Source organism: Miniopterus schreibersii (assembly GCF_964146895.1).
Source record: "Miniopterus schreibersii genome assembly, chromosome: 2".
Classification (NCBI taxonomy): domain Eukaryota; kingdom Metazoa; phylum Chordata; class Mammalia; order Chiroptera; family Miniopteridae; genus Miniopterus; species Miniopterus schreibersii.
The window spans coordinates 185,925,286-185,948,285 of record NC_138102.1 but is presented as its reverse complement, the minus strand read 5'-3'; the positions used below and the strand labels follow the sequence as shown (position 1 = coordinate 185,948,285).

At 60.1% G+C, this 23,000-nt stretch overlaps 1 protein-coding gene across 3 annotated transcripts in view; it reads left to right on the top strand.

Annotated features, from left to right (window-relative positions):
• Positions 1 to 23,000, top strand: part of CELSR1 (cadherin EGF LAG seven-pass G-type receptor 1) — a 106,586-nt gene that overhangs the window by 4,560 nt on the left and 79,026 nt on the right. The gene's annotated exons all lie outside the window — the stretch shown is intronic.

Here is a 23,000-nt window from a genome sequence, read left to right as displayed (position 1 = left end):
GGCTCGGGTCGGTGGGTCGAGTCAACGTTTCAGATCAGTCGTTCCAACAATAAATTATTAGGATACGCTATCACCGTGGGAGCCCTGGGAGCATGAAAAAGTTTATTTTCTGTCCAGTTTTGTTTCCACGGTCGACTGTAATTCTTTATACGCTAAGGGAGGGCAAAGCAGACAGGTCCTGGTGGTTTGCTTGTAAGAGGACCTGGACCCCGCGGGTCCCGTTCTGAAGTGACGCGATGCCTCGGTGCCCACTTGGGCAGTCGAGTCTGTCTCCAGGTGACTGTTTCAGGTTTTGTGAGGTTGTGTGGGTGCAGAGCCCTTCAGGGAGAACTGCCAACCAGGGTTCGGGCTGCTCCAAGCAGTGACATAATTTTTTTGGAAAGTCTCTTTCCTGAATTCCATTTGCCTTTCTCGCTTCTTTATCTGCTGGATAAAGCCGAGAGGGGACCGCAGCCCTACAAACAGGACTTGGCAGCGTCCTCGGGGCTGATTCTACGGGGCGCGGTGCTTCATGGGAGCGGGCGCGCTGGCATCAGCCAGGCTTTGCGTCTGTCTGGGGCGTCAGGAATGTGAGCCCCCCGTGTTGGCCGGATAACAGGGTTTAGGGCGGATTTCATTCAAAAGGGGTTAGTTCCTGAGGGCCGCCTGGCCTGCGTGGCGGGCCCCCAGCCTCGACCACAGTCGGAGGTGGCTTGGGGTAATTGTCCCAGGGATCTGGGCTCTGAATTGTAGTGACACACCCTCGCTGAATCAGGCACCGGGGGCTCACGTGTTGACTCCCCCAGGTAATAACGAGGACCTTTTACTGGGTGTCACGCAGTTTTCTATAACCTGTACTTACACTGTCGCTGAATCTTCTGGTGGCTGGGGGGTGAGTTGTGTTTGGCTGCTGCCCATTTTACAGATAAAGAAACTGAGGCTCAGAGGTGTCAGCATCCTCAGGGCTACACAGGAGTCCAGGTGTCCAACCATGATCCAGACAAAACAAGCCCCCCCACCCGCAGCCCCCTCGCTTACCTGGGACAGAGTTTTTGAGAAATGACTTGCTACGTGAATTGTGTCCATGGCGAATACTTCCTTGCTCTGGTTTAAAGTAGGCACCTTTGGGTGCCGTGTAGTAACCCTCAGACTACTTGACTCCGATTTCATGCCCCGAAGTAGCGAGTCGCTATAAACTATAAAATGTGTGATTCCCAGCGGCAGAGCCCTGTGTGGAAAGAAAACAAAGGGCAGAGGCCAGCCCCTGAATTAACCGGAGTCGAGGCTTGGGTTTTATTGGGGACGGCGGGGAGAGCTGTTGTTTAAAACTCCTACACTGTTTTCAGCGAAGTGCTGTTGGCTCCCGTTTTACAGCCATGCCCGAAGCCTGGTCCTACTGCCCTGGAGGTGCCAAGGGAACAGCCTGGATTAGGTTTTGTGGGCTCCAGGCCAGGAAGGGCGGAGAGCCTCCCGCCCTGCTGGGAAGGTGCCCTGGGGTGGGGGTGGGGGGCCCTGGGGGCGGGGGGCCCTCCCACAGTCCTTCCCACTGGGAGCAGATCGTGTCGATGGTTTTATGTAGCCTCCCAAGGACCAAACAGTATTTGAAAAATTTTTGAATTCTGAATATAGTCGAATTCCAGTAGCTGCCATTTTGGGGTGACATCCAGCCACACAAGGTGTTTCTCTACCACGTGACAGTTTTGAATGAGACTTGAAGTTTTGTGGTCGGGCCCTGGCCGGTGTGGCTCAGTTGGCCGAGCGGCGTCCTGTGCACCCAAAGGTCGCCGGTTCCGTTCCCGGTCAGGGCACATGGCCAGGTTTCGGGTTCGATCCCGGCTGGGGTGCCTGCAGGAGGCAGCTGATTGATGTTTCTCTCTCCCGTCAGCGTTTCTCTGTCTCTCTCTCTCTAAAATAAATAAAAGCATATTGGGAATGTTTTCCTTGTGGGAGGGACTTTTTACCATGAATGTTTAGAAACCGCCTGAATGTGAAAGCGCTTGGCTTGCCACCCGGCGGGACCCCGAGCGCTGGGTCCTCGCCGCAGCCCCCCAGGGGGTGGTGTTTTGGTGACGTTGACGTTGCTAATCCTGCGGGTGCAGCGCCTTTGCCGTGCCTTGCAGAACGTGACATTGGGTAGGAAATGTCCCTGCATTTGTGGGTGGGGTGGACCTAGGGACCCGGGGAACCAGCACTTGCGGGGTGAAGATGGCTGGTCGCTGCGCCGTTCAGACACGTCGGGAAAGGCCGCAGCGGAGCCGCGGGCGTGACTAACCCCCGCCGTTTGCTCTGGTGCCGGCTGCCCGGGCTCGGTCACGTTTCAGAGGGATTTGCCTGGTTAAACACAGGGTATCGTAGGGGCTTTTAAATAGACGACTGCAAACAAGGAAATGGGAGGTGGCCGTTGCACCGGCGTCGACCGGGCGGGACCGGCGTGCGGCGTTTTGTTTCTGACTCCCGGCGGCCGCCGCAGTGGGTGAGCGGGGCTCTCCCGTGACGTAGTCAGGGGCTTTGGGCCCTGGTTAACCATCCAAGGGCTTCGGTAGCTCTGGCGATAGTGGCCTAACATACTTTCAGAAACACTGGCTCGGAAACAAAGGCGTGTTTGCTTGTTTATTTAGCACCTACTGTGTGCCAGGCCTACTGTGTGTGAGGCCCTGGCCTGGAGAGCCCTGTGGCCCGTCTTGGAGGTTGGGTGGAGACCGACAATGGATAAATGTGTCCCTAGTGGGGGGAACCAGAGGAGGCTGTCTGGAGGGTCTGGTAGGGGGTCAGGGGAGCTGGGGGCCGAGATTGGGGTGTCTGAGGCTCCAGGCAGTGAGCAGGGAGGGGAGGGCCTGGCCCAGCTCCGGGCTGAGGAACACGGGTGAAGGAGGGGGTTGTGAGGTTAGATGGTCAGGTGTAGAGGCGATGTTGGGGTTCACCACTGACCACTCCGCGTGCTGGGATCCCCCCAGGCGCTGCCTGTCGGATCTCAGGCATCCTTCTGCGGCAGCCTCGTGGGGAGGCTTTTCTGTCACCCCTCCACCTCCTGGGGTCTGCCCCTGGGATGGGCTCCTGAGCCGTGTTTTCTCAGGCCACGCTTTCCAGGATAAACGCCTCTAGGAGCTGTGGCCCCGTGTCCTGTCGGGTGGAACAAACCTGCATGAGAGCTGGGGCAGGAGACACCGAGGGCCTGGGCTCCGGCGCGGGGGGACAGTAGGGTCCTGGAGGGGAGTCACCAGTAGCAGCCGGGGAGCCTGAGGACAGAGATGGGATGCGGGTGAGCCAAGGTGAGAGCCGGAGTGGTGGGGGGCTTGGGAGCCCCCTGGAGGAGCAGAGGACAGGGTCGCTGGGGGTGAGCGAGGCTCAGAGGGGAGGCAGGGTGGCCCTGGGGACATGGGAGCCAGGGGGGACCTGGGCTGAGTTGAGGGGGAAGATGAATTGACCTGTTAACGTGCACAACTATTCCAGCCCGTCCTTGACTCTACCTGCCTGTGCAGGTGTGCACCTAGTGGGCACCTTTCGGGGTCACTAGACATGGGGGACAAGTCTCAGTGGTAACTGTGAGCCTGTGTGGCCAGCTGCGTATAGACCGGGATGGGGAAGGGGGTGGGGACGGTGGCTCCTGCTTCCTGTTGAGGCACAGGGCCTGTGATGACAGAGCGGGAGGGCCAGCGACCATGGGCACACACCTGCCCCTGTGGACATCCGAGAGCAGAAGCCTGTTCGGGAGCCGGCAGGTGGGATGGACGGTGGGTGCCAGGCGTTGGCAGCGGCGCCCGTGCCCGGGGGCATCGTGCGGTGCAGGGCCACGGCCGCCACCCCTGCCAGCACTCAGAGGCGAACGGTAGATTTTATCAGGTGGGGCAGAGAGTATGGAAAATACTCCTGAGTTTGGCGGGATTGCTCTCGGCTCCCTGCCTTCGGGGAAGTCGTTTTCTGGTTTTTCTTCTTGGCTTGTAACCTGAACACGTAGGTTCATACGGAAGCCGGGTGTTAATTAAATTCCTGAATGGGGGGGTCACGTAGGCCTCTTGCTCTCTGCAGGTTTGTTTGGGAGGGGAACCAGGTGCCCTGGGGAACTGCCGGAGGGTCGGGGTCCCAGGCTACAGTAGTCAGGGAATCACCCCGTATTTGTGGGGGGCGATGGGGGTACACACAGTAGGTGCTCAGCCAGTACCTGTGGGTCACTTATGGAACGAGCCGGAGGAGTCCTGGGGGGCTCCACCTGCCGAGGCCAAGAGGGAGCCAGTGTGGAGACAGGCCCCCCCGCCGCCCTGCCGGTCCCCCGTTTGTTGCTGGGGCCTTGGCTTTGGGTTGACGGTACAGACGTTTTTTAGGAACACTGCAGTGGTGTTGGCTTCAGGTTAGAGCTTGCGGACGGCTGGGGGATCAGCTCCCGTTTCGGGTGTGAACATTCCCAGAGCAGGAAGGCCCAGCCCCTGCTCTCCTGCTTCAGTCGCTCTGGTGGGCGTCTGCTCTCCTGACGTCCTCACTGGGATGACGGTTTTGAAAGAGCCCCGGTCCTGGGACTTGCCAGTGCCTGTGATGACTCGAGGGGGACAGAGTGGTCCCCCGTGGGTGGCCTCGGGTGGGCTCCTGCCAGTAGGTGGGAGCTTGTGTGACCACCTGCTCTCAGATGGCGCGAGGTATGTGGGTGCAGTCGGGCCTCTGAGCAGTTTCCGACTGGGCCTGGGTGACCCCGCGACTCTGGCCCCCCGCTTGCTGGCCTGCCCCCAACCTGTCCTTCGCCTGTGTCTCAGTGAGAGTGTGGAAACCCCCAGTCCCCTGTGCCTTGTGCCCACTCGGGGGCCCAGGCAATGTCATTGCCTCTGACTACTGTCCCTGCCCCCTGGCCTCACCCTCCGCCCCCTCTGCTCCCCCGGGACTTTCAATCAGGTGGTCGGCCGGTGCCTGACCTCTGCAGACCCTGGAGGCTGCATCGGAGGAGCCCGGCCTCAGAGCCGAGGGCGCACCGGGTGGTCACATAACAGGACAGTCACCACAGGGCGCTGGTCTGTGTGGTTCCCCTCCCCAGGCACCTGTCCGGGGTCTGCCTGCGTCATCTCCCTCCGGGGAGCGGGGGTGCGGCCAGGCTGCAGGGTGGGGGACGGGGTGCCCTGGGGAACTGTCCCCGATTCTCTGCAGGGTCTCCCGTGGGGGGGCTACAGGTGTGTTACAGGAAACTGGAGTACAGGAGCGGTGCGCACCGGGTGCAGGCAGGGGCGTTGGGTGGCAGAGCCGGGGCGGGGGAGGCAGACTGAGGAGGGGCCCCCACCAAGCAGCTGGCTGACGCCCTCGAGGGGCCTCCCAGCTCCCAGAGCACAGGTCCTGCTGGCCTGGGAGCCGCCCGCCTCCCTCCCTCCACCCCTCCCGCCTGCCATCAATCAAAACGTTTCTGTTCTAATGGTTTGTTTTCACTGCTAGTTCTGTGTCTTTCTCATCTGCTCACGATTTTTAAAATGTCTAATCTAAATGATACTTGGTTAAGGTAAACTAACCAGCTAATTCAGATAAGATCGTGTGCTGTGCTAGCGTTTGGAGATAAGAGCTCTCTCGCAGGGCAATAAACTTTTATCAGTGAGGTGACTGTCGAAGGACCGTTTTCCTAGAGCAAAGCGTGTAGCTGCCCGTGGTCGGAGACCGCCACACGCGACACGGTCCCAGCGGCTGCCCGTGGTCGGAGACCGCCACACGCGACACGGTCCCAGCGGCTGCCCGTGGTCGGAGACCGCCACACGCGACCACGGTCCCAGCGGCTGCCCGTGGTCGGAGACCGCCACACGTGACACGGTCCCAGCGGCTGTCCCCGGCGCGCGGAGAGAACGCGGGTTTGCACTGGCAGTGACGCCTGGCCGCACCCCCTCGCGCCGATTGCTGACGCAGGTCAAGCCGCCCCCCTCTGGGCCTTGGCGTCCCCAATGAAACGGGTGGGGTGGCCGCGGCCAGGACCCCTCCGGAGTCCTCCCCTGTCCATTCCGCTGGGTAAGGATCAGAAAGTCAGAAATCTAGCCGAGGGGTGTGGCTGTAACTTGGGGACCTTTTTCTTGCCACATACATCACAGCTGCTGAGAAATCACCTCATTTAAAAGCTGTTACAAAATATTTGCAAGTCTCATGTCTGATGAGGGATTAGTACCCGGAATATATAACGAACACCTGCAACCCGACAACGGAAAAACCAGCAACCCGATTAAAAAGCGGACCAAGGACTTGAATGGACGTTTCTCCAAAGAGGCCAACATGCTCCCGGAAAGGTGCCCAGCGTCACCGATCGATGGGGAAACGCAAATCAAATCGGAGCCACAGTGAGAGACCGCCTCCCGCCTTTGGGGTGTCTGTCGCCAAAACAGCCCGAAACCGGAAGCCGGAAATGCTGGCGAGGACGTGGGAGGGTGGAGCCCTCGCTCGCTGGCGCGAAGAGAACGGGGCAGCCGCAGCGGGCCCGGCGGGATTACTGCTAAATCACCACTAAACGTGGAATTAGCGCAGGACCCAGGAATCCCGCGCCGGGGTCGCGCACACCGGAGGGTAAGAGCGAGGTCGCAGACAGAGGTTTCGCACCCCGCCCGCTAGCAGCGGGATTCACGCAGCCGAGCCCTGGAAGCGGCCCAGCGCCCGTCGGTGGAGGGCCGGAAGCGCGCACTGTACACGGTGACACGTTGCCCGGCCGCAGGGAAGGGGCCCTGACAACACGGGTGCGCCTGGGGGACATGGTGCTCCGTGAGCCAGGCACAGAGGACGAGTGTGTGGGGCTGTGGGAGGCCCCGGGGCAGGGTCGGGGGCACGGACAGTGCGTGGTGGGCGCCGGGGCCGCAGGGGAGGATGGGGACGTGGTTTTTAACGGGGGGGCAGAGTCTTTTTTGCGAGAGGAAAAGAGTTGTGGGGCTGGCTGGTGGCGCGGGTTGTGTAACAGTGTGAATGTGTTAATGCCACCAAACCGTAAGCTTAAAAATCGTAAAAATGTTAAGTTTTGCGTATATTTGACCGCAATAAAAAATGTTAACCAACGAAACTGCTCCGGCCGGGCAGGTGCCGGCGGCGAGGGGGAGGCGCCCCCGCCGTGTGACGTTGGGGCGATTTTCCCAGCGAGGCCGCATCGCCCGCCCCGGGACGTCCCTGGAGGCCCTCCTGAGGGGCTCAGCCTCGCGGTCTGTGCCCGTCTGGACTCTGTCTAAACCCTCAGCTGTCGTGTTGACGTCGCGAACAGCAAGAGGGGCGGGTGCTTCAGTTAAAACGCGTCGGATGCACGGGAAAGTCTCTCTGGTGTTTAACCGTCTATTAGAATGTGGAGCGGTGAGCATCTACCTCCTTTTAAAGCCCCGAGCGGGAGGAAGCCCCCTCGCTGCCGGTGCCCAGGGGTCCCCAGTGCCTTGCAGCCCCCCCGGGAGCTGGGTTCGAGGCTGGGGACTCGGGCCGGAGGCTGGGCCTCAGCAGCAGGCTCGGGGGAGACCCTGCCGTCTGTGCGGCTGGTGGGCTCCGCGCGCCCAGCCCCGCCCCACCCCTTCCCCGGGCAGGTCTCGGGTTCAATACCACTCGGTGTGTGTGCTGGTCCGGGCGTGTTTTTATCGGCATTTTAACACGATCCCCCTTGTTCTTCATTTTTATTAGGTGAAAGTCACACAATATAACGTTAACCATTTTACAGCGAACAACCCAGTGGCGTTTGGGACGTTTACAGTGTTGTGTGACCCCCCCCGTCTCGTTCTAAAGTATTTTTGTCCCCCCTGCAAAGGAAACCGCATACCCACTACCAGCCCCGTGCCCCAGCCCTGGCAGCGCATCTGCTCCTGTCTCTGGAGTCGCTCGCCCTGGACATTTCAGATCACGGGAGCCACAACGCCGTGGCCTCTGTGGCCTCGAGAGGCTGCTCGGGAAGGAGGGGTGCAGAGTGCGGGCGTCGTCCACAGGAAGGCGGTGCGTGGGGCGTGGCCTCTTCCGAGAGGACGGCTGTCCCCGCCTGAGCCTTCATGCCAGGTGACACCGCCGTGGGCGTCACCTCTCCAACTCGGCCGTCTCTCCTAAGCATGGAAAATTCTCTGATGTGTCGTTTCGAGTCCCCCCCAGATCTTCAAAGAGGAGAGGATGGGAAAGGTCCAGGTTTATTGCTGGGAGAGGTTTCCCAGGCCCCCGGCAGGCGGCCGTCGGAGACCCGCGTGCGCGCAGGACAGGATGTCAGTGCCGTGAGCTCTGCGCGTTTGCCTCACGGGGGCACCGAGATGCCCGGGAAGCAGGGCAGGGGCCGGGCGGGCACAGAGAGCCTGGATCTGCCACCCGGCCGGTGCCCCCTCGTGTGAAATAAGGCACTGGATGGGTGTGTTCCAGGGGAACCCTGGCGGGGGGCCCCGGAGGCAGGAAGCCGAGGCTCAGGGCCGGGACAGCTGCCGAGCCGCGGGCCGCCCGGGAGGCCCGTTTGTTTGCAGCGGGAATTCTGTTTCCCTTCTCTTGCTCTGCCGCCCACCGGCCTGGCCTGTTTTGAACTCAGAGCAGACTTTCAGTGTGAAAACTGGACCGAGCTCCTTCAGGGTCCAGACTTGTGTCTGGCGGCTCCTTTCTCTGCAGGCGGGGAAACTGAGGCAGGGGCCTGGGGAGGGGTGCTTGTCCCTCTGTGCACTGACGCACCGGGCGAGGGTCCCCCTCGGCCAGGACGCTCTCGATTCTCCTTCCACCGAACCTAAGCTGAGGAGGAGACGAAGCGCCTGCTTTCCCGTGATTTGTTCCACGAGGTCATTTGTGCAGAACCGTCAGAGGCTGCTGTGTCTGCAGCTTGTGACAAGGGTCAGCCACTTCCACCGCCTGGGTTTCTGATTCCGGCGGCAGCCCCGTTCCCCGCGTTGCAGTTCGCGGGACGTCAGGTCCACCAGGCTGGCCCTGTTAATGTGGACGGTCAACCTCACAGCCGTCAGGTTCCAGAACATTCTTACCTCTCCCAAATCAGGTACTTTTTTTTTTTTTACATTTTAAAATCTGGTGGTATTTTCCAAACTGAATATTTGGTTTATTGTATCGATAGTGACAAGATATCAGGATTTACCTGTGCCGGTGGGTCAGGATTGGCTGCTGTTAGCAGAGAGGAGGTTGGCTGTCCGTCAGGTGGGAAGGGGACAGCTGTCCAGCCTCATTGTCATGGGTGTGGTGGCGTGTGGTGGCGTGTGGCAGGAAGGGCTGGGCTGGGCTGCAGCTGGGCCTCAGGTGTACCTGCGTGTCTGCAGGGGACCGAGCCTGAGGCTTCTGCCCCGAGAGCTGGAAGCACCACCTTTGGGTCTGTGTCCTGACCCCTCACCTGCCACCTCTCAGCCAGCACTAGAGTCACCGGCTGGCCCAGTGTTCCCAGGACTGAGGGGTCCAGGGTGCAGGACCCGAGTGCAAACGCTGGGAGAGTCCTGGGCTAAGCAGGCCGGCTGGTCACCCAGCCTGACAGCCCCTTTCCCGTGGCTGACACTCGGGCCTGTGGTCCGGGGCCCACAGAGGGCACTGACGGGTGCCCTGTACCTGCCGCTTGCCTCTCTCAGGTGTGTCTTCTGGAGAGCTCACTTGTCTCCTCCCCTCCCCCATGTTGTCCTAAGGGCTTCGTATTTGCCCCCAGGCCCATCTCGCAGCGTAGCTCCTGCCCTCCACCTGCCCTTCGCCGGTGCGGGACCTGAGGCTTTATGCAGACTTCACACCCTGTTCCTGCCTGGAATTCTGCCCCAAGCCCACCCCGTCCCATCTCCCAGGGCCTCAGCCACAGCTCTGGCAGCACCGGCTGCTGGGGACCTGGCCTGGGACCCTCCCTTGGGGACTTGCTCCTGGGATAAATGCCAGGTGGCAGAACCCAGCTCGCTGTGCCGGCCCCGGCTGCCCCGGCTGCCCCCTGGACGTTTTGTGAACCCCACACTCATCCCCCGTCGGCCCTGCTCCTTCCGCTGTCCCGTCACCGCCTTCCTGTCAAGGCCTCGTACTTCCCGGAGCCCCGGCTAAGCGAGGGTCCTTCCTGGGAACTCGGGACCTGCTGGTCCCAGAGCCTGGTGGCCACTGACCCCCTGGGTCCCGCGGGGCTCCGGGAAGTGCCGGGTGAGGCCAGTCCAGGCGGCTATTTCCAGACAGGGCGGGTTCGGTGCTTGACACAGGAAAGTCTCATTCTCTGAGGTGTCCGCCCCACTCCCTGCTTTTAAAAGGCGAGTTTTATTAACCAGATGGACCGGCCCTCGTCCGTCCAGGAGGCAGACGCCGCGCACTGGGTGTCTCAGGCCGCGAGGGAGACGCGGAGGGGTTGTCCGCTCCCCTCTGGGCCGCAGGCTCTGCCTCTGCACCGTGGGCGCGGGTGTCGTCACCTTCTCTGAGCTGTTCGTGCCACTGGGGTTGGGCCTGGTCAGCGGCTTAGGACATTCCTTTAGCACAGAAGTCTCCTCCCAGGATGTCAAGGATTTCAAAGCAAACCCAGCCCTGGCCAGCATGGCTCAGTGGTTAGAGCGTCAGCCCTCGGACGGAAGGGTCCCGGGTTCGATTCTGGCCAAGGGCACATACCTTGGTTGCAGGCTCGATCCCCGACCCCGGTAGGGGCGCATGCGGGAGGCCACCAATCGATGTGTCTCTCTCACATCGATGTCTCTCTCTCTCCCTTCCACTCTCTCTGAAAATCAATGGAAAAATTATCCTCGGGGGAGGCTTAAAGAAATAAAAGGAAAAGTAAAATAAAATAAAAACAAACTCATTCCAGTGGGATTCCCTGGGGGGGGGGCGATGGCAGGGATGGTGGGGAGGGGTCCTGCGGGCACCATGGGAAAGCCTTGGCCTTTGGCACATGCGCAGCGGAGACCACAGCAAGGAGGCACCCTGGAGGCCCCGCCTCACCGGGTTAGGTGTGGGACAGCGCCCCTGAGTTCCGGAGGCGACGCAGACTCGGGCTGTGGGGGTGTCAGTGGACGCCAGGCAGCCCGAGTGATCTGGGCCACTCCCCGCCGGGCTGGCAGGCACAGGCAGGCATCGGGCGGGTGGGGGCTCCAGGGCGTCTTCTGCAGCAACTTGCACTCGCTGGGTGCGTGGAGATGACTCAGGTGGCGCCCGGGCTGAGCTCTGACTGCGAGGTGGAGGCACTTTCCTGGACTTTCGCTGCTCTTGATGCTGGTGGGCGGGGGGTTGGGGCAGGACCATCGAGTCCCTGGAGTTAGGGCCCAGCGGGTGGGAAAGACCTGGGGTCAAGGTTAGAGTCAGCTCCATCCTGCAGGACCTGTTCCCCCGGGGGCTGGGAGGGGAGGGAAGGGCAGGCGTGACAAGTAAAGAGCTGGGACAAACAGCAGATGGGACGGTGACAGTCTTTGTTGTCCACAGGAAATGTGACTAAACTGTCCTGTGGCTCTGGCCCTGGGTGCACAGTCCAGCCAGTGTCTCTGTGCGGGGGACCTGGCCTGGGGAGGGAAGGAGGGACTGGACTGGATGGATGGGCTGCTGCCGGGGGAGGTGGGCTCTCGGTGGTGGAAGAGCGTACATCCCGGCGCCCCCCTGGGCAGTGTCTCCTCTTGGGGATCCCCCCGGTCTCAGGCAGGGGACAGGGCTCTGTGTGTTCGAGCGGGAACTTGGGGGCACCGTCACCTGCATTTTCGTGTGTGTGTTTTGTGTCACTGTCCCGGACATGGGTGTGGGCGCGGCTGACCCGGGCGTCCTGAAAAGCCTTGCCCAGGACCCTAGGTGGGGGCTGTGTTTGAACCTAGGTTTTATTTTCTTGTGGATTCACAGACTGTTTTTGCCCGAAGTGACCAAGGACACTGTTTCCCGTGTGTTGTCCGATAGGTAGGGAGAAAGTCGGCAGCTGGACACGCATCCCTGGGGGGCCTCCTGTATTCCGGTCACGGCTGTGACACTGGGTCCCGGGTGGCCCGTCCCCGGGGGCACTGACCTGAGAGCGTGGTGTTGAGTGGCAGCCGTGGTGGTGGGAACCCGGGTTTGAATCTAGGTCCGGGGGTCACTCACTGTTTCAGTGGCTTCCTCTTTACCCCATGGATGAGGGAGGTGTTGCCCCAGGGTTATGGGGTGGCCGAACCCAGGGCACCCAACACTGGGCAGGTGAGGTCAACAGCAAATTAGTTTAGTCACACGTGCTCACAGCACGGGACAGGAGGACACCCCAGGCCACGGGGGCTGCCCTCAGGAGCACAGTGGTCACCAGGGCCTGTGGGAGGCAGACCTGTGGTGACAAGAGGGAGGGGTGGCCCTGGTTCCTGCAGGAGGAGGTGGCAGGGAACAGGGGTCCACCACTCAGGGAAAAGCAGGGTGAGGAGGGTGGCCTGGCTGGGGGCCTGTCCTGGTCCCCATGGTGAGGAGGGTGGCCTGGTCTTGGTCCCCGTGGTGAGGAGGGTGGCCTGGTCTTGGTCCCCGTGGTGAGGAGGGTGGCCTGGTCTTGGTCCCCGTGGTGAGGAGGGTGGCCTGGCTCGGGACCTGGTCCAGGAGAGGGTTCAGGGACCCCTGGTTAGGCTGGTTGAAGCCTCCTGCCTTCAGGAACCCAACACACAGACAGGGCGTTAACTTTCGGGGTCCCCCAGGGTCACCTGTGTGCCTCCCTTTCTCCGTCTGTGAATCCGGAGCCCCCGTTTCTAGCTGGAGCTTCCAAGGACAGATCACTCTCTGAGGGCCTGGTAAGAGCAGCTGCCATTGTCACCACTGTTACTGACGGGACAGCCGGAGCCCCTGGCAGCATGGGGCTCCCCCGCTCTGCGCTGGCGCGGGGGCCAGGCCCGTGGCAGCTCAGGGACCTCAGGACGGAAATGACTTGTGCTTCCCGGAGGAACAGGACACCGGGCATGTCGAGCAGAATTGAAACCGCTGACACGGGAAGAAAAGAGCGGAACCCGTCACTCCACAGCCCTGTGGCCGGGCCCAGGGCCCGGGCCGCTCTTCCCGAATGCCCGGGCCGGGCGGTGAGAAGAGACGGCGCTTGTGTCTGATCAGAGGAGACGCCGGCGGAGCCCGCGGTGCCCGGGGCTGCAGGCGGGCACTCGGTGCCCCATGTCAGCGGGAACGGCGGCTGGTCCTGGTGCCGCCCCTCACCTGGGAGGCGCCCTCCTGGCCCCTGGCTTCTCCACCAGCCCCCCCCCGCCCCCCCCCGTCTGCCCTCAGCCCCCCCAGGTGCCCCATAATGTCTCGCTCACTCTAGAAGGTTCTGGCCCAGAACCTTCCCCCATCCCAGGCCCAGAGACAGGCCCTGTTCTCTGTGTGGTTTGAGTCCGAGAGGCAGGCGCTTTCCCGGTCGTCCGTCGGAGGAGCGGCCAGTGGCCGCTCACCTTCCTCCTGCCAGGGCCAGGGTTGCCACGGCAATGCTGCCCCCTCAGCTTTCCGGGGCACCTCCGGGGCCATTGCACTGAAGAGCGGTCCCTTTGTGCAGGGACAGTGGGGTCCTAGGGGCTGCTGTGTGCCCTGCTCGCTTCAGTCACCTTCGGGGGACGCCCGGGAGGGAGGAGCCGCAGTCTCCGTGGAATGGGCCTCGTTTCCTGAGCCGGTTACGCTTGGGTCCCTCGCTTTTAGAGTCGCTCATTTACTTCACACCAGAAGACTAGCTTTTATGACTTCGGCTTCACGGGCCAGAGGCAGGCTCTGAGGACGGCCACCGGGAGGGCGACCTCTCTGCTGGACGCCGAGGGCTCAGGGCTGCCGGCGACACGTGTGCGCAGCCTGCAGCTGCCCAGAAGCCTCCTGGAGGCACAGGCCTGGCTCGGCCCCCTGTGCCCACGGGCGGGGCGTCGGGCTGCTGGAGGTGGGGAGGACACTCCAGTCCTTCCTGCCTCATTGGAGGGCCCACTTGGCCAGTAGCCTGCTCTGTGCCTCTCATGGTGCCACTGGGACGGCTTCCCCCGCAAAGAGGTGTCCCTTCCTCGGAGGGCTTTCCCTGAGCCGGCTCCCTGAGGCCGGCCCCTCCCCAGGACCCCCAAGACTCTCCTTGGTCTCCCCCACAGTTGCCATGTGCCAGCCCCGGAGTGGACGTCTTCCCTTCGGCGCTGCTGACCTCCGAGGCTGGGTCATCCTCTGTGGGGCATCCTGTGCACCCTGGGGCTGAGCAGCATCCCCAGCCCCACCCGCTATGCGTCACCCCTAAGTCCTGACAACAGATGTAGCCCCGTGTCCCTAGGGGCCTGTTGTTGAGATGACCCCCCTGAGCTGGCCACCTGGGTCTGCCAGGCCAACCTTAGACTCCCCTGTGCAGGCCCAGGCCCCAGCAGAGCCCCTGGCACTAGGAGGCCCTCGGGAGCCTGCAGGGCTCTCGGTGTGTGTGGTGCAGTGGGGTCAACCCGGGGCTGATGACATGAGAGTGCAGAGGGACAAACAGCCCGGGACGCCCAGCTGATGGGCCTGGGAGAGGAGGCTGGCATGACCCAGTGCCTCCAGCTGTGCGATTTGGGGCGCCCATCACCCTCTCTGAGCCCGACCTCCTTGTCGGTGAAGGGCTGTGCGCCGCGGTGCAGGTGTCGTGAGAAGGTGGGTCATGGGAACCCCCACTGCAGGGCCAGCTCCTGCACCCCCTGTCCTGTCCCTGTGACGTCTGAGAGCCTGGGTGTGCTTGGTCCCCCATAACTGTGCCCAGGGGCCACCGGCAGCCTTCTGTCCCCAAAGCAGCCCCTGGAGATGCTGCTGACTAACTGGGATGGGAGGGAGGTGCAGGCACAGGACACACGGGAGCCGTTTGGCGTTATGACGACACTGGGCACCGTGTCGTCCTGCCTGGGACAAGAAACGAAACCAGAGGCCCACTGGGTTCCAGAACCTTCGGGGACACGGGGGTTGTGGTCACTCTCTCAGAGCCGCACCGGTGGCCGCCGCCTGCCCTGCTGTCGTCTTGATCTCCCCGGTGCCCAGACGGGCCGTCTCGGCCTTTGAAGGCCGGTTCTCGCACTGCGGGTGTTGGCTCTGCCCGTGGGAATGTGCTGTTTATAAACTGCGAACATACTCGGCCCTCGAACCTGGCGTTTCTCAACCCCAGACGGACCCAGACTCGCACGGCTCATGGGGGGGGGGCCGGGTGACCTCGAGCAGCGCGCCTCTGCGGCGGGGTCAGCAGTGTCCTCGTCCAAAGCAAGCTGGGGAGGAAGGAGGCCACCGTGAGGGCGGCAGGGATGCTCGGAATTTGGCAAGTAAGTGAGGCCCTTCGGCGAGGGGAGGGGGGAGGAGGGACCCCGGGTGTGACAAATGCCACACAATAAAGGCATGGAGGGGCCGCAGGGCTGGGGGCAGGTGACCGGGTGACAGAGTGACCTAGCAGATGACAAGAGGAGAGAGAGAGCAGAGCTCCCTGCTGCTCCGAATCCCCCGTTCCCAAAGGCACCCTCCCCTTTCCCCTCCCACCCGGGTCCCCCAGCACAGACACTATGTGTAGCACCCGCTGGGCACACAGCGTGGGTGCAGGAGTCCCTAAAAGCACAGCCGCCTGCCCTCTGGAAGCTTCCGTCCAGGGGCCGATTGGCGCCCAAGGTCAGCGCGCTGCTGTGGCTACAGCTGTGGAGGCGACTGAGGGCGAGATCAGGGCGCGAGGGGGTCTGGGGGGGTGGGGGAGGCTTTCTGGGTCCCGACCGTAACCTGCACAGATGCCCGGGGGGGAGGGCCCTGCCTGAGCCCCCCTCCTGGGGAGAGAAGGGGGTGAAGTGCATGTGGAGCCAAAATCTCCCGGAAGAGACGGCCATGGAGGAAGCGTGGGAGCCACGCGGGCCCAGGCGTCAGGAGGTGCTGCTGGGCCGAGGCCGCCCGGGGGCCTCCCCCTGCTGCTGGGCGACCGTCCCCACCTGCAGCGGGAGCCTCTGGGGATTGATCCCCCCCGGGCTGGATTCCTGGGTGAAGGGTTCCCTTCCCAGGGGTGCAGGCATGGAGCCACCAGGGCCTTAGTCCTGACCTAACTGAGCCGAGTACATCCGGAGCCTGGACGTCACCAGGGGGAGTCTCCCCAGGGACGGAGCCTCCGGAGGGGGTGAGGCAGAGACGGGGCGTGTCCTGGAGCTGCCCTTGGCGTGGACGTGTCCAGCGCAGCCCCTCAGGTGCCGAGCGAGTGCCCGGGGGGTCCCTTAGCCAGCTGGCCCTGCCCGCCCCTTAGGGAGCGTCATCTCTGAAGTACTTTGTTTCCGATGTTGGCCCTGCCCCTCCAGTGTCCAGAGTGACAGGGAAAGGGTCGGAGGAGGGCAGGGGAGCGTGGGGCTGTGACTGTGGGGTTCAGGCATCGCTTACCGGGTCACCCGGGGCTGTCAGTTAACGCCTCAGAGCCCTGGTTTGCTCACCTGACCGACGGGGTGGGGTTCCTATGTCACAGGTGTTTGCCGAGCGCCCGGCAAAGCACTGACCTTGTCGTCTCGGCTCCGGAAGAGTCGTCCTTGTCGCCTGTGGTTTCAATAGTAGTTTTCCCAGTAAAATATCTTGTTTTCCATTGAGCGGTTGTCTGAGCAGCTGAGAGAAAACGTGGTGAACTTTCTTTCCCCCGCGTCTCAGGACAGGTGAGCCATGGATCGCGGGGACCCCACCGGCCTCCCGGGCGCCTCCGGGAACCACGGGGACCGGGGCACTGATCGAGTCCAGGAAGCTCCTATTAGGCCAGAAAAGATTTAAAAATGCTCAGAAGTCCTTTTCGGGGAGCCGCTCTCCCCGTTAACGGAAAGGTGCGCTCGGTCGTTTCTCACTGGAGATGCTCCAGTATCAAGGGGGGGGGGATTATTTTAAAAACAAGGGTTTAGCCCTGTCCAGTGGCTCAGTGGTTAGAGAGTCGGCCCTGCCATGGAAGGGTCGTGAGTTCAATTCCCTGTCAGGAGCACCTACCTCGGTTGCGGGTTCGATCCCCGGCCCCCGTCGGGGTGCGTGTGGGAGGCAGCCAGTCAGTGTGTCTCCGTCAGGCCCATGTTTCTCCCCTTCCCTCCATCCCTCCCTTCCACTCTCTAAAAATCAATGGACAAAGAGGGTTAAAAAATAAAATAAGCCCGGCCGGGCGTGGCTCGGCGGTTGAGCATCGACCTGGGATCCAGGCGATTGGGGTTTGATTCCCGGTCAGGGCACATGCCCGGGTTGCAGGTTCGGTCAGTGACTCTCTCATCATTGATGTTTCCATCTCTCTCTCCCCCTCTCCTTTCCTCTCTCTGAAATCAATAAAGATATATTTTTAAAAAATAAAAATAAATAAGTAACAGTTTAGTTCTGCCCCTGTGAGGGTCTCGAAACTGTGGTTAAGTCCGTGGCATGTCACGGGGCGGGTTGTAAGTCGGGTCCGTGCCAGCCACTCGGTGAAATGCAGCCCCTGCCGCCCGGGGCCAGTGCCCAGTCCTGCCCGACACCGGGACCAGGCACGTTGCGGGTCTCATCCTGCCCTGAAGGCGGCCAGCCGCCCGGAGTACGGCTCGGACACGGTTAGAAAGTACATTTCAAGAAAAATGGCATCAGACGTCGGAGGGCCGCAGGCCACTGTGGTAAAGCCCCCCAAGATCAGCCAGCGCAGGTGTGGGCCCCGTCACCTCTGTTCTTTTGTGACATTATGGGCGTCCTTCCCGCCCCCTTTGGAAACTGGGATTCCCCGTCATTTGGCCGGTGGCCTTTGTGCTGGGCTCCCATTGAGCCTGCCCCGTCATCTGAAAAAGCTCAGAGCCATTGTCCCCGAGGTTACTCATCAACCGGCCGCCTGCCTGCGAGGGACGGCCCGTTTCCACGGCTACCGCCGCCTCTGTGAATGTGATCCCAGCGCCTTGGGGGAGGGGCTGCGCGGCTCCACGGAAAGGGCATCTCCAGCGGGCAGGTGAAACCTGGCACCCGCTTCTGCCGCCGCATCCCCGAGAACTTCCCTTGTGTCCCTTGTGTCCCTCGGGGGCCGTGAGCCCAGCTTTCCTGTTGGGGCAGAGCCGGGGGTGGGCGAGGGGCTGAGGGGGTCACGGCAGGAAAGACGGGATTCCAGGAAGGATGGGCCTGGTGTGTCCTGGAGGGAGGCAGGTTTTGGTTTTGGGGAGGGGCTTGCAGGCCCGAGGGGCTCAGAGGGCAGCTCTGGGGTCTGAGAGGCGAATGCAGAGGATGCCGGGAGGTTGTGGGGCAAGGGTGGGCCGCTCAGGGGCACGGAGACCGAGACAGACTGAACTCGGTCGTACAGGTTCCCGCAGAGACCCCGGGGTGGGGGATTGATGGAGGCCTGGGTGTGTCCCAGTCTTGCAGTTATAACAGGTAGTGACTCCCCTTGGGACGGAAGTGGGTTCCTGTGCCAGGGCTTCTTGGAGTTAGGTATGCAGAGTGGATTCGATGCCGCAGAGGATCGCGTGTTTCCATTTTGATGAAACGACCAAATTGCCTTCTAAAAACGCATCCCCGGTGGACGTTCTTGCCACCAGCCCAGAAGCTGGTTCATCTGTCTTCCCCCAGCTCGATGTTATCGTTGCTGAAACGCGTCCAATCTGATGGGTAAAGTAGCCCATTGTGTCGTTCTGGCCGCTTGCTCCCTCTGACTCGCTCTCTCCGACGCCTCCGAGGCGGGGCTTCTGTCCAGCGTTTGTGACCATTTGCATTTCTGCTGAGACCTGCTGGTTCCTAGTGTTTCCAGGCGGTTCCTGGTTTGGGGTTTGGCGTTCCCGACCCGGGATTAGAAGAGTGTCCCATGCTTTAATTTAATGTTTTCTGCAGGCTTAACTTCTCACTGTGTGTGGCTCTTTACGTTATTGAGTTAATTTGGGGGTGAAGGGTTAGTGTTCCCAGCTGTTTCAGTACCTTTTATTGGCAGAATCGGTCCCCCTGTCCTCGACATGCCACCCTTGTCACAGACTGCAGAGGGCCTGTTTCAGTCACTGTCACTCGACAGCCTGTTCTGAGAGCTTGTGAAGGTTGTTTCCTCCCACTGTGCTTTTTTATAACTTCAGGCTGTTCTTATTGTTTTTGTCTTCTGTGTGAGCTTAGAAAATACTTTACAAAGGTCTGCTGAATATTGAAAAATCCCATTGGAATTTTGGTGAGAACTGAGTTGTGTTTATGGGCTGTGTGATGTAGATGAGACCTTAATGAAAAAAAGGGTCTTTGCAGACATAGTCAAGCTACGGGTCTCAAGATGAGATGACCTCAAGTTAGGATGGGACCTAAATCCATTGACAAGTCTTGAGAAGAGGGGAAGACACACAGACAAGGACACGGGAAGACGGAGGCAGAGACTGGGGTGACGCAGCCCGGAGCCAGGGGTTCCCAGGGATTTCTGGCCACACTAAAAGCCAGCTGAGAAGAGCCATGGGACAGATTCCCCATCAGAGCCTCAGGAAGGAATCTCCTGGGCTAGCCCTGGACCCAAGACTTGTGGTGGCACTAGTTGTTGGTAATGAGTTAGCTCACTTTCGGCAGCTTATGAAAACTTAAACACCCAATGTTCTTCACCAATCAGTGCTTATTTTAGCTTCTACTATTTGCCAGACTTCACTCTCGGTGCTAGTATGCAACATTGTACTAGAAGTCTTAGCCAATGCAATAAGACAAGAAAAAATAGGTATAAACATAATGCTGTTGTTATTATATAAATATAATATATAAATAATAACACTGCTATTATTCACAGATGTGTGGTTACATGCAAGGAAAATTCAAAAGAACATTCAAATAGGATTGAAATACTAAGTGAGTTCAGCAAGGTTGTTGGACACTTGAGTAATATGCGAAATCAAATATATTTCTGTGTACCAGCAGGAAATGGAGATGAAATGAGATATAATATTTTTGGTAGCATAAAAAGATCAAATAACCAGAAATAAGTGTAATAAAACAGACATAAAACTATAAAACATTATTGTGAGAAATTCAGGGAGATTTAAATAAGTGTGGAGATTAATCATGTTCATGGGTTAGAAGACTCAGTATTGTAAAGATGTCATTTCTCTCCAGGCTGTTGTATAGATTCAGTGTAACACTATCCAAAACCCACATGATTTTTAGGGGAAATTGAAAAAATTGACAAGCCGATTCTAAAATTTACATGTAGATATGTATACAATTTATAGATAAAAACATAGATAAGTTTACATGTGTAAAAACGTGCTAATTTACAAATAAGTTTTATATGTAAACAAAATTGTATATAAACTTTACATGTAAATAAAATTGGCCAAGAAGAGCTGAGGCAACCTTGGAGAAGAGCAAGGTGTGGGCCCAGGGTCTGCTGGACGCCAAGGCTCTTGGAAAGCCTTTGAAATGAACAGGGCCTGCCAGCCGCCAAGGATCACCAAGCAGGCCATTGGAATCCACTAGAGAGCCCAGAAAACAGACTCTCCATGTTTAAAAGTGCAGCCAATCAAGTGACCAGGAACTAAAGAGTCCATGGAGCTGAATTACGCTCCGTGAGGAGGACTCTGGGGCCGCCTTTTCCCCCTGAATATGCCTCATTCTGAATATGCTCTTTGACCTGTCTTACAGTTTACTAACTTTCTCACTTGCTGGGTCTAATCGCTTCTCGAACTCATCTAAGTCCAGCAGGCCCTGCCCCGATGGCGACAGTCCTGTGCGGCTCTCACATGAGGTTCTCCCAGGCACCTGGGCACCCAGAGGTCAGATCACCTCCCCGCCCAGGTTGTCACCCTGCCGCTGAACGGGTGCTGGGGCCCAGCCGCCTTTCCAGGGAGAGGAGCCACCCCCCTCCCTTCCTCCCTGTGGGCAAAAGCAGCGTCCACAGACCAGAGGCGAGGGCTTCCGTGTGGTGGTGGCGCCCTCCTGGCTGGAAAGGATTTGGTGTAGTCTGTTTTCTTAGATACCCCCCTCACCCCCGGGAAATTTTAAATGTTTTTCCATGTTTATTACGTCGGCCTTTTAATCCTAATACAACGAGCTGTTTCTAGTCTGAAGGAACACACATCAAGGGAGGAGCAACACAAACCGTTGGCTTTGAAAAGCAAGGGTCAGTTACGTGGCCGAGAAGTAAAGCGGTAATTTCTCTCTGTGGTTGGGCGTGGTGGGGAGTGGGCGGGCCCGTTGCTCCTGGACAGATGTGGCTTTGCATTTCCTCAGGTCATTAACCAGCTGAGTGACCATGGGCAAGTCACTTAACCTCCTGACCCTCTGGGGCTGGGTCTATAAAACGAGGGAAGTGGAACCTACTTGGTAGGATCGTAGGGTCTTGTGGAGGGTGAGGGTGGAGGCTCGGCGGGCGCTCAGCGGTGGGCGGGTGATGAGAACCGGGTGGCGCTGGGGACCTGGGTGTGTCCGGGGAGGGGCAGGGCAGTGCCTGCGGGAGTTTGGTGTGGATTTTTCTGTTGTTTTAAAAGTGAACCCTGCCCCCAGCTGCCCCTGCACACTCACACCTGCCGGCTGCAGCACCGGTCCTAGAAGCGGCCAGGGGAGGCCACCCGGCGTCGCCTCTGCTCGGTGCATCGCCCCCCAGGTCACCGTTCAGAGGTATTTTCTGAGTAAAATGAAATGGCCCACAGTCCACAGGTGAGCGAGTGTCTTTGGCTTGTCTCTCACTGTGACATGAAACGTTTAGACCGAGAACAGGAGCGTTTGGATGGAGGCCGCGGGTAGGGTTTCAGGAGCCCAGCTCGGTGGAAACCTTTCCAGGGGAGCCTGGAAAATCTCTTCTCGGCTCCTGTCTCGTCAGAGATAAGTGAGGGTGCAGGGCCCTGTGAGTCCGAGGGTCTCTCGACTGGCGTAGCCGGGACCCCGCACGCGCTCTGTGGCCTCTGAGAGCGTCCTCAGGACTGGCTCATGCACATACACGCGTGCACACGTGCAGGCACCCATGTATACATACACGTGCGTGCACGATTCACGGGGGCTTCCATGGGCGCCCCACGTGCCGTGTTTCCACCTTGCTGCGCACAATAGCTCGGTAGCCAAGTCTTCCAAACACGCCTGGTACTCCAGCCTCCAGGGCGTCCCCGCGTCCCTGCTGCCCCTTGAGGCCGAGTAGGGGGTTCCTGGGCCTGTGGTGTAGCTCTGCCCTGAGCGGGAGGGAGGGCGCCACAATGACCATTGTCACAGGTGCAGTGATGTGACAGGGACTGCTGCCACCCTGGAGCACGTGGTGACCACAGACCTTCACCTGCCAGTGCCCCGTCCTGCAGCTGAAGCTCAGGGCAGGCCTCTCTCCCACCTCCCATCAGCACCCTGGGTGTCCCTCCCCCACCTCCCATCAGCACCCTAGGTGTCCCTCCCCGACCTCCCATCAGGCCCCTAAGTGTCCCTCCACCACCTCCCATCAGCACCCTGGGTGTCCCTCCCCCACATCCCATCAGCACCCTGGGTGTCCCTCCCCCACCTCCCATCAGGACCCTGGGTGCCCCTCCAGCACGTCCCGTCAGCGCCCTGGGTGCCCCTCCAGCACCTCCCATCAGCGCCCTGGGTGCCCCTCCCCCACCTCCCGTCAGCGCCCTGGGTGCCCCTCCAGCACCTCCCGTCAGCGCCCTGGGTGCCCATTCCCCCACACCTCCCACTCTCACTCTGGACGTGCCCCGAGGGCACTTTCCACACTGTGATTGTCTGGGGCCCATCTGTCACCGCACCTGCTGAGGACGCCCAGAGGGCAGGACCGCGGGTTTCCTCCTGCGCCTCTAGATCTGGGCCTGGCAGGCAGAGGGCTGTGCGTATTCGCTGAATTAACGAGCGATGACAATCCTAATTAGCTTCTTGGAGTTTAGGTTGCAGATTTGGATCTCTAAAGGGTTTATCGCACCAAATCATCTTCACTGCGATGAACTATAAACGTGGTCAGTGGTGGGATCCTGGGCAGACGTACGCGTCCTTTCCAGGACCCCTGGGGTACGTCGGGGGCAACGCCAATTTGTTTCTTTTAAGTCATCTCTTAATCACTTAATAACAGGATATCTGATATTAGATTAATCTCTTCCATCTGCACAGACTCCGGCCAGGGGCCTCGAGAGAACACGGAGCGGGGACTCTCCAGGAAGCTTGGAAGTGTGTGTGAGCGTGTGTCTGTATGTGAATGTGTGTGTGTGTGCGTGTGCGTGTGCGTGTGTGAGTGTGTGTGTGTGAGTGTGAGGGGGCATTAAGTGGAGAAAGGGTAGTAGGGCAGGAGGCCCAGGCCGTGCACATAGTAGGTGCTCAGTTGAGAGTCCCTCCCGGGAGGCAGGTGCCTGCAGGGTCGG